Source organism: Trichechus manatus, unplaced genomic scaffold (assembly GCF_000243295.1).
Source record: "Trichechus manatus latirostris isolate Lorelei unplaced genomic scaffold, TriManLat1.0 scaffold00155, whole genome shotgun sequence".
NCBI lineage: Eukaryota > Metazoa > Chordata > Mammalia > Sirenia > Trichechidae > Trichechus > Trichechus manatus.
This window is the reverse complement of record NW_004444091.1, coordinates 2,298,268-2,311,379: the sequence shown is the minus strand read 5'-3', so window position 1 is coordinate 2,311,379 and position 13,112 is coordinate 2,298,268. Positions and strand designations below refer to the sequence as shown.

At 46.3% G+C, this 13,112-nt stretch overlaps 1 protein-coding gene across 5 annotated transcripts in view; it reads left to right on the top strand.

The window, feature by feature from the left end:
* The first annotated feature begins 2,510 nt into the window (after positions 1–2,510).
* The window catches only part of LOC111822301 (zinc finger protein 699-like), a 28,443-nt gene continuing 17,841 nt past the window's right edge, over positions 2,511–13,112 (top strand). Inside the window, exons 1-3 of one of the 5 annotated variants that reach the window (XM_023740436.1) lie at positions 2,511–2,751; positions 7,490–7,640; positions 12,013–12,210. The gene's annotated coding sequence lies outside the window, so the exon portion shown is untranslated. Of the gene's footprint in view, positions 2,752–6,930; positions 7,641–12,012; positions 12,211–12,795; positions 13,067–13,112 lie in introns of those variants that run through there. The other 4 variants (XM_023740437.1, XM_023740439.1, XM_023740438.1 and 1 more) reach the window with 4 other exon arrangements.

Sequence of the window (13,112 nt, the reverse complement as noted above, 5' to 3'; positions counted from 1 at the left end):
TGACCTTTAGCAACTGCGTGTCCTGGGGGTGGAGGGTGGGGGGCCTGCACGTGATGACAGCCCCCGAGGGCCTTCAGGGTCCAGTAGGCAGGAGGCAGAGCCTCCCCAGTGTGCGTGGTGTATCCTGACCCCACGCGGGGTTTGCTCTCCTTGTTTTCAGTGGATGGGCTTTGTTTTGTTTTCACACGAGACCATCTTATAAAATGTTTGGAAGCCTGTTTGATATTTAACACGAGGACAACCAAATGGGACACAGAAAACAAATACAACCAGCACAGAGTCGGAACCACAGGAGCACCTGGCACAGGCTTCCTGGGAGACCTGGGGCTGCCTTGCTAGCTGGCACAGAAACGGGATACGAGAGGGGGCAGCAGGCAGGAGTGGGGGCCTTAGCTTCTCCTCGGGCGGTGATGGACCACTTCCAGAGCAGGGGTCAGACTGTGCTGTGCCCTGGACTTCTGGAGGAGACCAGGCTCCCAGCCCAGCGGTTTCTCTCTGGCCGTGTGTAGGCGGAGGTGCTCAGCCTCAGGACCTGTGAGGGCTGGTAGAGGGGACACTGTACAATGAAATACTACTCAGCCTTAAAGAAAAATGAAGTCCTGACACACACTACAGCATGGGTAAACCTCGAGGACATTATGCTGAGTGAAAATCAGTCACAAAAGGACAAATATTACATGGTCTCAGTTATATGAAATGACAAGAAGAGGTAAATAGATAGACCAATGGTTGCAGTAACTTGAGAAAGCAGCTGGGAGGTAACGTCCACGACCACCCCAGCTCGGAGTTTGGGTGTAACCGTGTGCACCCTGGGGACTCTGTGTTGAGAATGGCTCATCCAACGGCTGCATGTGCAGATGAAAGGTCTGAGGCTGCTCTAAGCTCCAGGCAGCAAGGTGCAGGCGCACCTCCTGCCCTGCCGCCAGAAATATGCGAGAATCCTGCCTTTGCGGGGATAATCTGGCAATACCTAAAAAAGCATTAAACATTTTCATACACTTTGATCTGGCAATTCTACTTTTATGAATTTATTTATCCTATGGAAATAATTACCATTGGGTGCTAAGATTTATTGACAAGGTGTTCCGTTAACATGATTTATTACAGTGAAAAAATGAAATATCCAAAGGCCCCTCATAGGGATTGGTGTGTACGTGATGGTACCAGCCATTACGAACTGGGCTGTAGAAGGTGTGGTCAAAGACCCGCAGAGAGTCCATGATGTATTTAATAAAGGGGTGAGTTACAACACACTCTATGATCTAAATTATGGTTATAAAAGGTATATATGGTCATAGAAAATCACAGAATACTCCTTAAAATGTTATCAGCATTCTAACTGTGGCGATGGTAGCACAATCTGGCTATGTTCAAAACCACTAAACTGCACTTTAAATGGGTAAATCGTGAATTTTATCTCAATAAAGCTGTTTGTAAGAATGTTAAATGTTAGCGATTCCTTCTGTGTTGTGGAATTATAGATGGCTTTTCTTCTCTTTTTTTGTGCTTTTCTACAATGAACATATAATTTGTTAACAAAGAAGAAATGCATTGATAAAGGACCAAGGATCACAGCTTTCAGAAGCTCGGCCTCCTGGAGGTGTGCCCAAGGCTGGGAGCGCCCGGTGGCTGGAAGAGACAGGTGATGGTGACTCTAACCCTTTTACTTTCATGCTTCCCATCCCCTTGCCCCTGGAGGACCTAACGCACCCTTCTCATGAGGGACACGTATGTTCACACCACTCTGCTCTGTTTCTCATGTAAGGAAGTGTTGGGGACGTCGTCTGCAGTAATAATGACCCAATTCACTCATTCATTCCACAGATATTTGCTGAGCATCTATCCTGTACCAGACACCTTCTGAGCAGGGAGAACATTCGTAAAGGAACTGTTCTCCCTGCCTTACATCCCTTGTCCCGGAAGCAACTTGTGACACCGGCTGGCCACCATTTGGTAAGTGTGTAAGTGGTAAGACCTCCCAGCAAGCTATCCTCTTATGTTTGCAAAACCAAGCCAGCACAGAAACACCGGGCGAAGACCGGCAGTTCGTTCCGGAATTCCCGCCGCTAATTCACCGACTCCCCAACAACGCAAACACGGCCGCAAAAAAAGGCACCCGGCCCGGCAACGATCCAAGCTCGCCCGAGCTTTCAGCACCCTCAAAACCTTAAGTCCCCGTCCCCCAAAGTGAACAGCTGCCCGTAGCAGCCCACCCCGCCTTCCCCCGCGGAAACCAACATCCTCTTTTCTGCCCCCAGAACCTGTCAGCCGCTGAGCGCCGCCCCCGCACCGCCTTTTCACGGGGCCGCAGGCGGGCGCTAGGGTGGGTCTCCAGGGGCCGGCTGAGGTCTGCCGGGGGAGAGGCGGAGCGCGCCGGGGGAGAGGCGGCGGGGGCCCGGGGGAGAGGCGGCGAGGGGCCGGGGACCGCCGGAGGAGGGGCAGACAGGGGCGGCGCAGGCGCGCCGGGGCGGCACCGCTGAGCCGATCGCGTGACTGCGTATTTGGTGAAAGCTGGGGGTCAGCCGGTCTCGGGGCCGCGCTTCCGGGTTCGGGGCGTCAGCCGCTGCGGCGCGAAGGAAGTGCGTGAGCCGGCTCCCAGTCCCGGCGGCCGGCCTGCACGCCCGCGCCGCCCCGACAGGTCCCGGGCCTGAACTTTCCAAGTCTGAGTCGCAGTGCGGCCCGTGCTGACCTGCCCGGGGCTCCCCGCCAGCGCGGTGGTTAACGAGTGGGCGAGGATGCCGTACGAGATGAGTAAGTGCGGGCTGAGGTCCCCGGCCGGCCGCCCCGCGCTGCCCGGGTCCCCTTGCCGTCGGCGGCGGCTTGGGGCGCCGGCCGTCTGGCGGGGTCCCCGGGCGCGGGGAGGGTGCGCAAAGCCAGCGGCGCGCCACCGGGGGGCCGGGCCGGGAGCGAGGACCAGGAAGTCGGGCCTTCCCCTGTGCTCCTTAAAAGTGGTGGCCGCCCCTCCGCAACAGGTGACTGTCTGAGACAGGCTAGGGCCCCTGTCCTCTTCCCCTCCCAGCCCACCAGGGCCCAGGGCAGGGGATGCCCATAAAGTGCCCCCTGCTGGAGGGGTTTGTTGTTGTTAGGCGCCCTCAAGTCGTTCCAACTCACACCTACTGTGTGTACAACGGAACAAAACACTTCCTGGTCGTGTGCAATCCCCAGAGTCATTGCTATGTTTGAGACTGTTGTTGCAGCCACTGTGTCAATCCGTCTCATCGAGGGTGTTCTTTTTTGCTGGCCCTCTACCTTGCCAAGCATGGTGTCCTTCTCCAGGGGCTGGTCCCTCCTGTTAATATATCCAAAGTACTTGTGGTGAAGTCTCGCCATCCTTGCTTTGAAGGAGCACTCTGGCTGTACTTCTTCCAAGACAGACTTGTTCGATTTTCTGGCAGTCCACGGTATATTGAATATTCTTCGCCAACACCATAATTGAAAGGCATCAATTCTTCTTCGGTCTTCCTTATTCATTGTCCCGCTTTCACATGCTATGAGGTGAGTGAAAACGATGGCTTGGGTCCGGTGCACCTTAGTCCTCAGAGTGACATCTTTGCTTTTCAGCACTGTAAAGATGTCTTTTGCAGGTCTTTTGCGGTAGATTTGCCCAATGCAATGCGTGTTTTGATTTCTTGACTGCTGCTTCCATAAGTGTTGATTGTGGATCCAAGTAAAATGAAATCCTTGACGACTTCAGTCTTGTCTCCATTTATCATGATATTGCTTATTAGTCCTCTTGTGAGGATTTTCGTTTTCTTTATGTTGAGGTGTAATCCATACTGAAGGTTGTAGTCTTTGAGCTTCATCAGTAAGTGCTTCAAGTCCTCTTTGCTCTCAGCAAGCAAGGTTGCATCATCTACATATTGTAGGTTGTTAACGAGTCTTCCTCCAATCCTGATGGCAAATTCTTCTTCATATAGTCCAGCTTCTCGGATTATTTAGTCAGCATACAGATTGAGTAAGTATGGTGAAAGGGTACAAACCTGATGCACACTTTTCCTGATTTTAAACCACACAGTGTCCCCTTGTTCTGTTCGAACAACTACCTCTTGATCTACGTACAGGTGCCTCATGAGCACAGTGAAGTGTGCTGGAATTCCCATTCTTTGCAATGTTATTCATAGTTTATTATGAGCCACACAATCAAATGCCTTGGCCCGGAAAATAAAACACAGGTAAACATCTTTCTGATATATTCTGCTTCCAGCCAAGATCCATCTAACATCAGCAACGATATCCCTTGTTCCGTGTCCTCTTCAGAACCAGCTTGAATTTCTGGCAGTTCCCTGTTGATGTACCGCTGTAACTTTTTTAATTATTTCAGCAAAATTTTACTTGCATGTTATAGTAATGATATTGTTTTATAATTTCCACATTCTGTTGGATCATCTTTCTTTGGAATAAGCACAAATATGGATCTCTTCCAGCCCTTTGGCCAGGTAGCTGTCTTCCAAATTTCTTGGCATAGATGAGTGAGCACCTCCAGTGCTGTATCCATTTGTTGAAACGTCTCTGTTGGTATTTCTTCAGTTCCTGGAGCCTTGTTCTTTGCCAGTGCATTCAGTGTAGCTTGGACCACACTTCTGTCAGTTTGTTGTACTGTGTTGGCTTGCGTGTAGCTTTGATGCTGGAAGCTGTGCCACTGGTATTTCAAATACCAGCAGGGTCACGCATGGTGGACAGGTTTCACTGGAGCTTCCAGACTAAGACAGACTAGGAAGAAGGACCTGGTGATCTCTTTCTAAAAAAATTGCCCAGTGAAAACCTTATGAATAGAAGCAGAACATAGATATAGTGCCGGAAGATGAGCCCCTCAGCTTGGAAGGCATTCAAAATATGACTGGGGAAGAGCTGCCTCCTCACAGTAGAGTCAGCCTTAATGACATGGATGGAGTAGAGCTTTCGGGACCTTCATTTGCTGATGTGGCACAACTCAAAATGTGAAGAAACAGCTGTAAACATCCATGAATAATTGGAACATGGACTTTACGAAGTATGAATCTAGGAAAATTGGAAGTTGTCCAAAAATGAAACAGAATGCATAAAGATTGTTATCCTAGGCATTAGTGAGCTGAAATGTACTGGTATAGGCCATTTTGAATTGGACAGTTATATGGTCTACTATACCAGGAATGACAAATTGAAGAGGAGTGATGTCATATTCATCGTCAAAAAGAACATCTCAAAATCTGTCCTGAAGTACAACGCTGTCAGTGATAGGATAATGTCCATTCGCTTACTAGAGAGACCAGTTAATACAACTATTATTCAAATTTATGCACCAATCACGAATGCCAAAGATGAAGAATTTGAAGATTTTTGCCAGCTTCTGCAGTCTGAAATTGATCAAACATGCTATCCAGATGTATTGATAATTACTGGTGATTGGAATGCATGTACCATAGGTTTCTATAAAAGGTATTTTATCATTTCATAAATAAGTTTTACATATTTTTCCATGGCCTTAAATATTTTTACACTATGGTGTTAATAAGGAGCTCTGATGGTGGAATGGTTAAGTGCACAGCTGTTAACCGAAAGGTTGGCCGTTTAACCCACAAAGCCACTCTGTGCAAGAAAGACCTGGCGATCTGCTTCCATAAAGATTACAGCCTAGAAAACCCTATGGGGCAGTTCTGCTCTGTCACATGGGGTCGCTAGGAGTTGGAATTGACTGCATGTAACTAGAACAACAACATCATCTTAATAGTAGTAAAAGTATTAATTAATTGTGTGTATACATATGTGTGTGCATATATAATGACCTTTTAACTAATTCTTTGTTGTTTTTAATTTGTTTCAAGTTTTCTCAGGAAACACTCTGCCAGGGTCCTTTCAGTGGTGTATATTTTACTTGACTTTTTGATTCTTTGGGTTCAATTTTAGAACCCAACCACCTGCATTCTGCTATTTATTAAGATGTTTGACCTAACAGGCCAGACGGCAGGCCTCTTGCTTACAGGCTGCAGAGGCTGTCAAATCACAAGATCAGCAGGTAAGCTGCTAGCTCAGGTCCTAAGAACTGGAGGTCAGATGAACAGGAGCCAGTTGCAGTATCCAGAGCGAGCAAGAGCCCACGAGCTTTGCTAGAAAATCCACCTATATTGGATGCAGACCACATCCCAAGGAGACTCTCTTTCAGCTGATTGGCTACTCATAACGGATCTCATCACGGAGGTGATTACATTATTACATAGCTACCAAACTACATTATAACTGCCAAATCACTGAGAACGTAGCTCATCCAAGTTCACACAAGTTAGAGTCCGTGACACAGGTTTGTTCTCTCTTGAGGGAGAAGAGATCATTTCTATTATGGAGTGACAAGGTTATAGCCTAACCTTTCTTCAAAGCCTCTTATTGACTCTGTTATCTGTAATGGGATGAATCATTGTTCTGGTTCATCTGAGAAATTATATGTCAGTTGGTGGATAGAACATCATATTTATCACTTGGTTAAAGAAAACCACTTGTTGAATTGTTTCTTTTCATTTGTCTATTTCTTTTAACATTCACACAAATATAAAATCCACAGTAGATCTCATATCCTCAGTACCCTTTAAGCAGTGTCTTAGTCATCTAGTGCTGCTGTAACAGAAATACCACAAGTGGATGGTTTTAACGAAGAGAAATTTCCTCACAGTCAAAGTATGCTAAAAGTCCAAATTCAGGGTATCAGCCCCAGGGGAAGGCTTTTTCTCTGTCAGCCTTCTCATCAGTGTTCCCCCGGACTAGGAGCTTCTTGGCACAGGGACCCCTGTCCAAAGGATGCGCTCTGCTCCTGGCACTGCTTTCTTGATGGTATGAGGTCCCCCTGTCTCACTGTTCACTTCTGTCTTTTATATCTCAAGAGATTGCCTCAGGACACAATCCAGTCTTGTAGATCAGGTCCTGCCTTACTTACACAACCGCCACCCGTCCTCCCTCATTAACATCATAGAGGCAGGTTTACAACATACAGGAAAATCACACAGTACCAGGAATCATGGCCTAGCCAAATTGATTCACACATTTTTGGGGGGACATAATTCAAACCATGACAAGCAGTAACCCCCCCATTCTCCTCTCCCCTGAGTCCCCGCTAGCAACTAATTAACTTTGGTCTCTGTGCTTTAATCATAGATTAAAATTAGGGCTGTGTAACTTGCTCAAAGTTATCTTATATGGACCCATATTTCAGCTCCGCTCAAACCTGTTCAGCAGCTTAGCAACATGCAAGTCCCCACTGACAGACAGCTGGTGGTGGCAGCCCATGAGGTGCACTGGCCTAGAATGGAAGCCAGGTTTTCCCCGTGGAAGGTGCGGATTCTGCCACTGAACAATCAGTGTCCTCGTTTTCCGTTGTAATACGGGTGGCTGTTTGACATAGAACTTGCCAGTAACATAGACAAAGTCACTGGGCCTCATACTTTCCCATGGAAACAATGCAAAGCCTAAGAAGGAAAAAATAGGCTTTTTCCCTCATCCTTCAGTGTTACTCTTTCTTATACAGCAGCCAGCTGCCACAATGACTGTGCGGTTGTGTGGTAATGGAGGCAGAGCAGGCAGGGAAGAGGAGCCTGGGTCACTGATGACTTCGCAGAGCACCTGTGTCATCCTGCACGGTAACCTCTCGGCTTCCTGTTATACGTGGAGATAAAATGGTAAAATTCTTGTTTCAGTTTTCCCAGTGTTTTGTTACAAACACATTCCTCCCTAACCAGTGAGATTGTAATTTTGTGTTGAGAGATTCTGGACGTTGATTGTAATTTTGGGCCTTAGAAAAATGTCATGAAGACCTTCCAGCATTGCTGATGTGAGAGAGAAATGTACTACAATTAGCCTTCCCTTTATAACTAAATTTCGAATTGGTCTTCTACTCTTCATCTATTTCCTCAGCCCCTGTGGCTTTTACCTACAGTCCTTGGCTGAGACAATCATATCCTGGTGTTTAAGCTCAAGACTCACACCTAAGGTCTATATTAACTGTTATTCTCAACAATTTGTGATCCTGTTGACCACTGTTCAATTTGTTTATATAAGAATACATCGTACAATATGTGTAATTGTCACTCTTAACATAATTAACATTAATTCTTTAATACTTCCCTTTGTATGTTGTTGTTATCTGCTTTTGAGTTGGCCCTATGGTTACCTCATGCCTTATGGAATAAAATGGACCATTGTGATTTATAGGATTTTCATTGGTTGATTTTCAGAAGTAGATCACCAGGTCTTTCTTCCTAGTCTGAGTCCGAAAGCTCCGCTGAAACCTGTTCAGCATCATAATGTCACACAAGCCTCCACTGACAGACATGTGTTGACAGACATGTGTTGGCTATAAGGTGTGTTGGCTGGGAGTCAAAGCCAGGTCTCCCATATGGAAGGTGAGAGTTCTACCACTGAACCACCAGTGCCTCCTAACTTTTTGAGGAATCTCCAATATGTTTTCCATAGAGGCTGTACCAACCATTTTAAATTGCTACCATTAATAATAGTCATCATAGGGGTTTGAAGTGGTATCTCATTTTTGTTTTGATTTGCATTTCACTAATCACTAATGACTTTGAACATCTTTTCACGTGCTTATTGGCCATTTATATGTCTTCTTTGGAGAAATGTCTGTTTGGGTCCTCTGCTAATTTTTATTGGGTTGTTTATCTTTTTGTTGTTGAGTTGTAGGAATTATTCATATATTTTGGATATTACACCCTTATCTGATATATGATTCCTAAATATTTTCTCTGATCTATAGGTTGTATCTTCACTTTCTTTATAAAGTCTTAGATGCAGAAAAGTTTTTAATTTTGATGAAGTCCAATTTATCTATTTTGTCTTTGGTTGCTCGTGATTTTGATGTCACATCTAAGAGTCTATTGTCAAAACCTAGATCCTGAAGTACTACCGATACATTTTTACCCTAAATTTTCATAGTTGGAGTTTATATATGGTCATTAATCCATTCTGAGTTAATTTTCATATGTGATGTGATATATGGGTCCAACTTCATTCTTTTGTCCAGGCCCATTTGTTGAAGAGACTTTTTTCCCACACGGAATGAGTTTTTCACCTTTGTGGAAAATTAATTAACCATAAATGTGTGGGTTTATTCTGGACTCTCAATTCTATTCCATTGGTCTAGATGTCTGTCTTTATACCAGACTGTTTGGATCATTGTGGCTTTATAGTACATTTTTTCATAGGGATGCTGAATTGTCCTACTTTGTTCCTCTTTTTAAGATTGCTTTGGATTGATCTGTGTCTTTTTGCAGTTCCACATGAATTTCAGGATTTGCTTTTCCAGTTCACGAAAAATGGCTGTTAGAATTTTGATAGGATTGCAGTGAATGAATCAATAGATCACTTTGGGTACTGTTGACACCTTAACAGTATTACGTCTTCTAATCCATAAACACAGGTTGTCTTTCCGTTTATTTAAACTAAAAAAACTAGTCACCCTTGAGTTGATTCTGACTCATGGTGACCCTGTGTGTTTCTGAGTAGAACTGTACTCTGTAGGGCTTTCAATAGCTGGGACCTTTTGGAAGTAGATTTTCCAGGCCTTTCTTCTGAAGTGACTTCCGTTTATTTAGGTCTTTTTAATTTCTTTCCATAATGTTTTCTAGTTTTCCATATCCAAGTCTTTCACCTCTCTGGTTTAGTTTATTCCTAGGTGTTTTTTTGTTTTAGACATTATTGTAAATGGAAGGGTTTTCTTAATTTCCTTTTTAAGTTGTTCATTGCTAGTTTATAGAACCACAACTGATTTTTTTGTGTGTTGAGCTGTATCCTACAATTTAGCTGAATTCATTCATTAGCTCTATACTTGTGGATTCTTTGGAATCTTCTGTATATAGGACACTATCATGGTGGCATAGTGGTTAAGAGCTTGGCTACTAACCAAAAGGTCGGCAGGTGGAATCCACCAGCTGCTCCTTGGAAACCCTCTGGGCAGTCCTCCTCTGTCCTGTAGGGTTGGTATGAGTCAGAATTGACTTGACAGCAGTGGGTTTGGTTTTTGGTTTTTTTTTTTTGGATCATCTATGAATAGAGATAGTTTTGCTTCTTCCTTTCATATTTGGATACCTTTTATTTCTTTCTCTTACCTAATTGCTCTGGCTAGGACTTCCAGTACACTGTCAAATAACAGTGGTGAGAGTGGACATACTGGTCTGTCCTGTTCTTAGGGGGAATGATTTCAGTCTTTCTCTGTGAATATGATGTTAGCTGTGGGTTTTTCATAAATGCTTTTTAGCATATTGAGGAATTTCCCTTCTCTGTCTAGTCTGTTGAGTGTTTTTATCATGAAGGGTCTCACATTTTGTCAAATGCCTTTTCTGTGTTGATTGAGAGAATAATATGATTCTTCTTCTCTGTTTCATTGATGTGGTGTATTACATTGTTTAATTTTCTTATGTTGAACCATTCCTGGGATGAATCCCACATCACCATGGTGTATAATCCTTTTAATATGTGATTGGATTCAGTTTGCTAGTATTTTGTTGAGGATGTTTGCATCTAGATTCATAAGGGATATTGGTCTGCAGTCTTCTTTTCTTGTGGTATGTTTATCTGGCTTTGGTACCAGGGTATTGCTGGCCTTTTAGAAAGAGTTAGTAAGTGTTCCCTCACAATCATTGCTATGTTTCAGTCCATTGACTTGAACTTAAAACAATAAAAATGTAGTTATTTCTACTGTCTGGCTTCTCTGACCTCCAGCTGCCAGGATCCTCAGCTGTAGGCAGTCTTATAGGTTGGCTGGAAGTCCCCCATGTAGTCCACCTTTGATCCCATAGGTATTAGGCCTCTCGAGCAGCCTGGAACCCACCCAGCTCCTGACCTCCCCCGCATGCTGGGTCATGTAGACTGGAGGGCTGTCCTCCTCAAACTACAGTCCTGCCCTATCTGCTGTGCCCCTGTCAGAGGGTCTCTCACCCCCACACTGAGCCACTGCCCTCAGGCTAGGGCATGACTTTAGGAGAGGGTCTGCCACGTGGGATGCTGGGCGGACCTTGCAGAATTTCCCCCACCTCCACCTCCCGTCCAAGAGAGCAGTAGAAGTTCATGAGGAGTTGGGATCCTCGGGTGCTGTTGTAGTCACCTTGTTTGTTCCAAGTTTGCAAGCAACAGAAAGTCATTCCTTCTTTTTAAAAACTGTGCTTAGGTTTGTTCTGTAAGCCTTCATCTAAAGTACAATAATAAATTAAAAAAAACAAAGAGAAAAATAAATTGGTTGTAGAGGTCTCACCAAGGGGTCATAGAAGGTTACCCTTTACCTCCTGGGTACTCTGTCTGGATAACAGAGTTTATGCCTTACCAGGATCATTTTTTCTGTATTTTGTTAACTTTATCATATCTTGATTATTAAAAACAAAACTAAAAAAAAAGCCAGAGGGGGGAAAAAAAGACATCATATTTACACACACACACAAAAAAACTGCTTAAGTTCCAGCAGATGCCACTTAAGGGGTTTGCCATTTGATACCCCTGGGGATCATTTCTGTAAATACCATCGACACAGTCACCTTCTGTACATGTCTCGGGTAATGAGAGGTGGCTTCCACAGCTACTATCAGCCTTTTGTTGCTCTGGAATTTTCCTTAAGACAATACTTTTCTGGAAGCAATTAAGAATGAATCAAGCTTCAGAGAAGGAGGGCTGGCCAAGTTGGGGCCTGGAGGTCGAGCTCCCTCTGCACCCCACCTGCCTCAGAGCCCTGAGACTGAAGCCTGGCCTTGGGGGTGGGGAAGTGGTGAACTTCACGAGGCAAGCATGCATGATGGCGATGCCAGGGAAGGGGTCTGAACAGGCTGCGCTTCTCTAGTAGCCTGGCCTTTGCCGATCAGTTTGTGATGCGCCCCCCCCCCCATCCTGTCATTGTCACCTCAGGCCTCCTGGCCTTCTGCAGCTCCCCGAGGGTGGGAAAAGGGCTACAGTCCAGGTCTCCAACCAGGCCTCCCCACCCGATGACCCCCTCCTGTCCTCCAGCACAGCCTTTGCCCACCACCCTCCTTTTGTCTGCCCCCCTCTCTCCAGGCTCCTGGTGGGGCATGATTCACAATCTCCAGCCTGGACATGAAACTGGGCACTGGTCTCCTCCCCCACAGCCCCGGAGATGGAGGCCATGGCCCGGGCACCCTGAAGCCCAGGTCAGTCGCCTCCCATCCATCAGCGTGTGCCATCTGCCACCTGGCAGCCTCTCGTCTCAGAATTCCATCCCAGGCTCCAGCCAAGGTAGGGGAGGGGCTGATTCGACCCCTCTTTCCTGGATCCTTCCCAGGCACCTTGCAGCCTCTGCCCTCGTCTTGGCCTTTGGAACCCTGCCCCCCCAGCCCCTGCCATCCCTGGGCTGCGGGGAGCAGCTCCCAGCCGTTCCAGGAAGGCTGAGATACTGGACACCCTCAGACCCATGAGCTGGGGAAGGCAGGAAGGAGGCAGCCCTCAGGACCTGTGTCCGTTATGGGATGGCTTATCCTGGCCCAGTCCCCTCCAGGGATTCTTGCTGTCTGTCTCCTGGTGTCTGGGTGTCCACCTCTGCAGGGAGGTTCGCTGGTAGCCCGCACTCCACTTTGGAGTAGATGCTGTGGGTGCATGCATGGCCCCCTCCCCCCGCCACCCCCAGGCCTTTCCCTGCACACCCCAGCCTGCATTCTCCGGCCATGGGGCCAGAGGGCCTGGCATAGCCTCTACCTTCAGGGATAAGCCCAGCATGGGCCAGAGGCTGGGAGAGGTGAGCAGGGCCTGGCCGGGCCACCCAAGCCAGCTGAGTAGTGAGGTGCGTGGACTGGGCTGGCGGGCGGTCTGGCACAGGGCATCCATGAAAGAATGTTCCTTCAGTTACAGGCTCTAGAGAAGCAAGTGCTTGGATGCGGATTTTTATCATGGATGTCTTGAGAGTCTCTGTATCTCACAAGCTCCCAGTTGATGCTGTAAATAACTATTATAGAAATAGGATGTGAATGAAAAGTAGAGAATGCTATTAGAGAAATCAATAAGCGGAAGGCTAATGCTTGAAGGGGAGCCGTTGGTATACCGATCATGCCAGAGAGAGAGAGAGAAAACATTTACACAGAGACCAGGAAATAAAAGAGTAAGTGAGCAGGGAGGAAAGAAACGGGAACAGACATGGGGGGCTG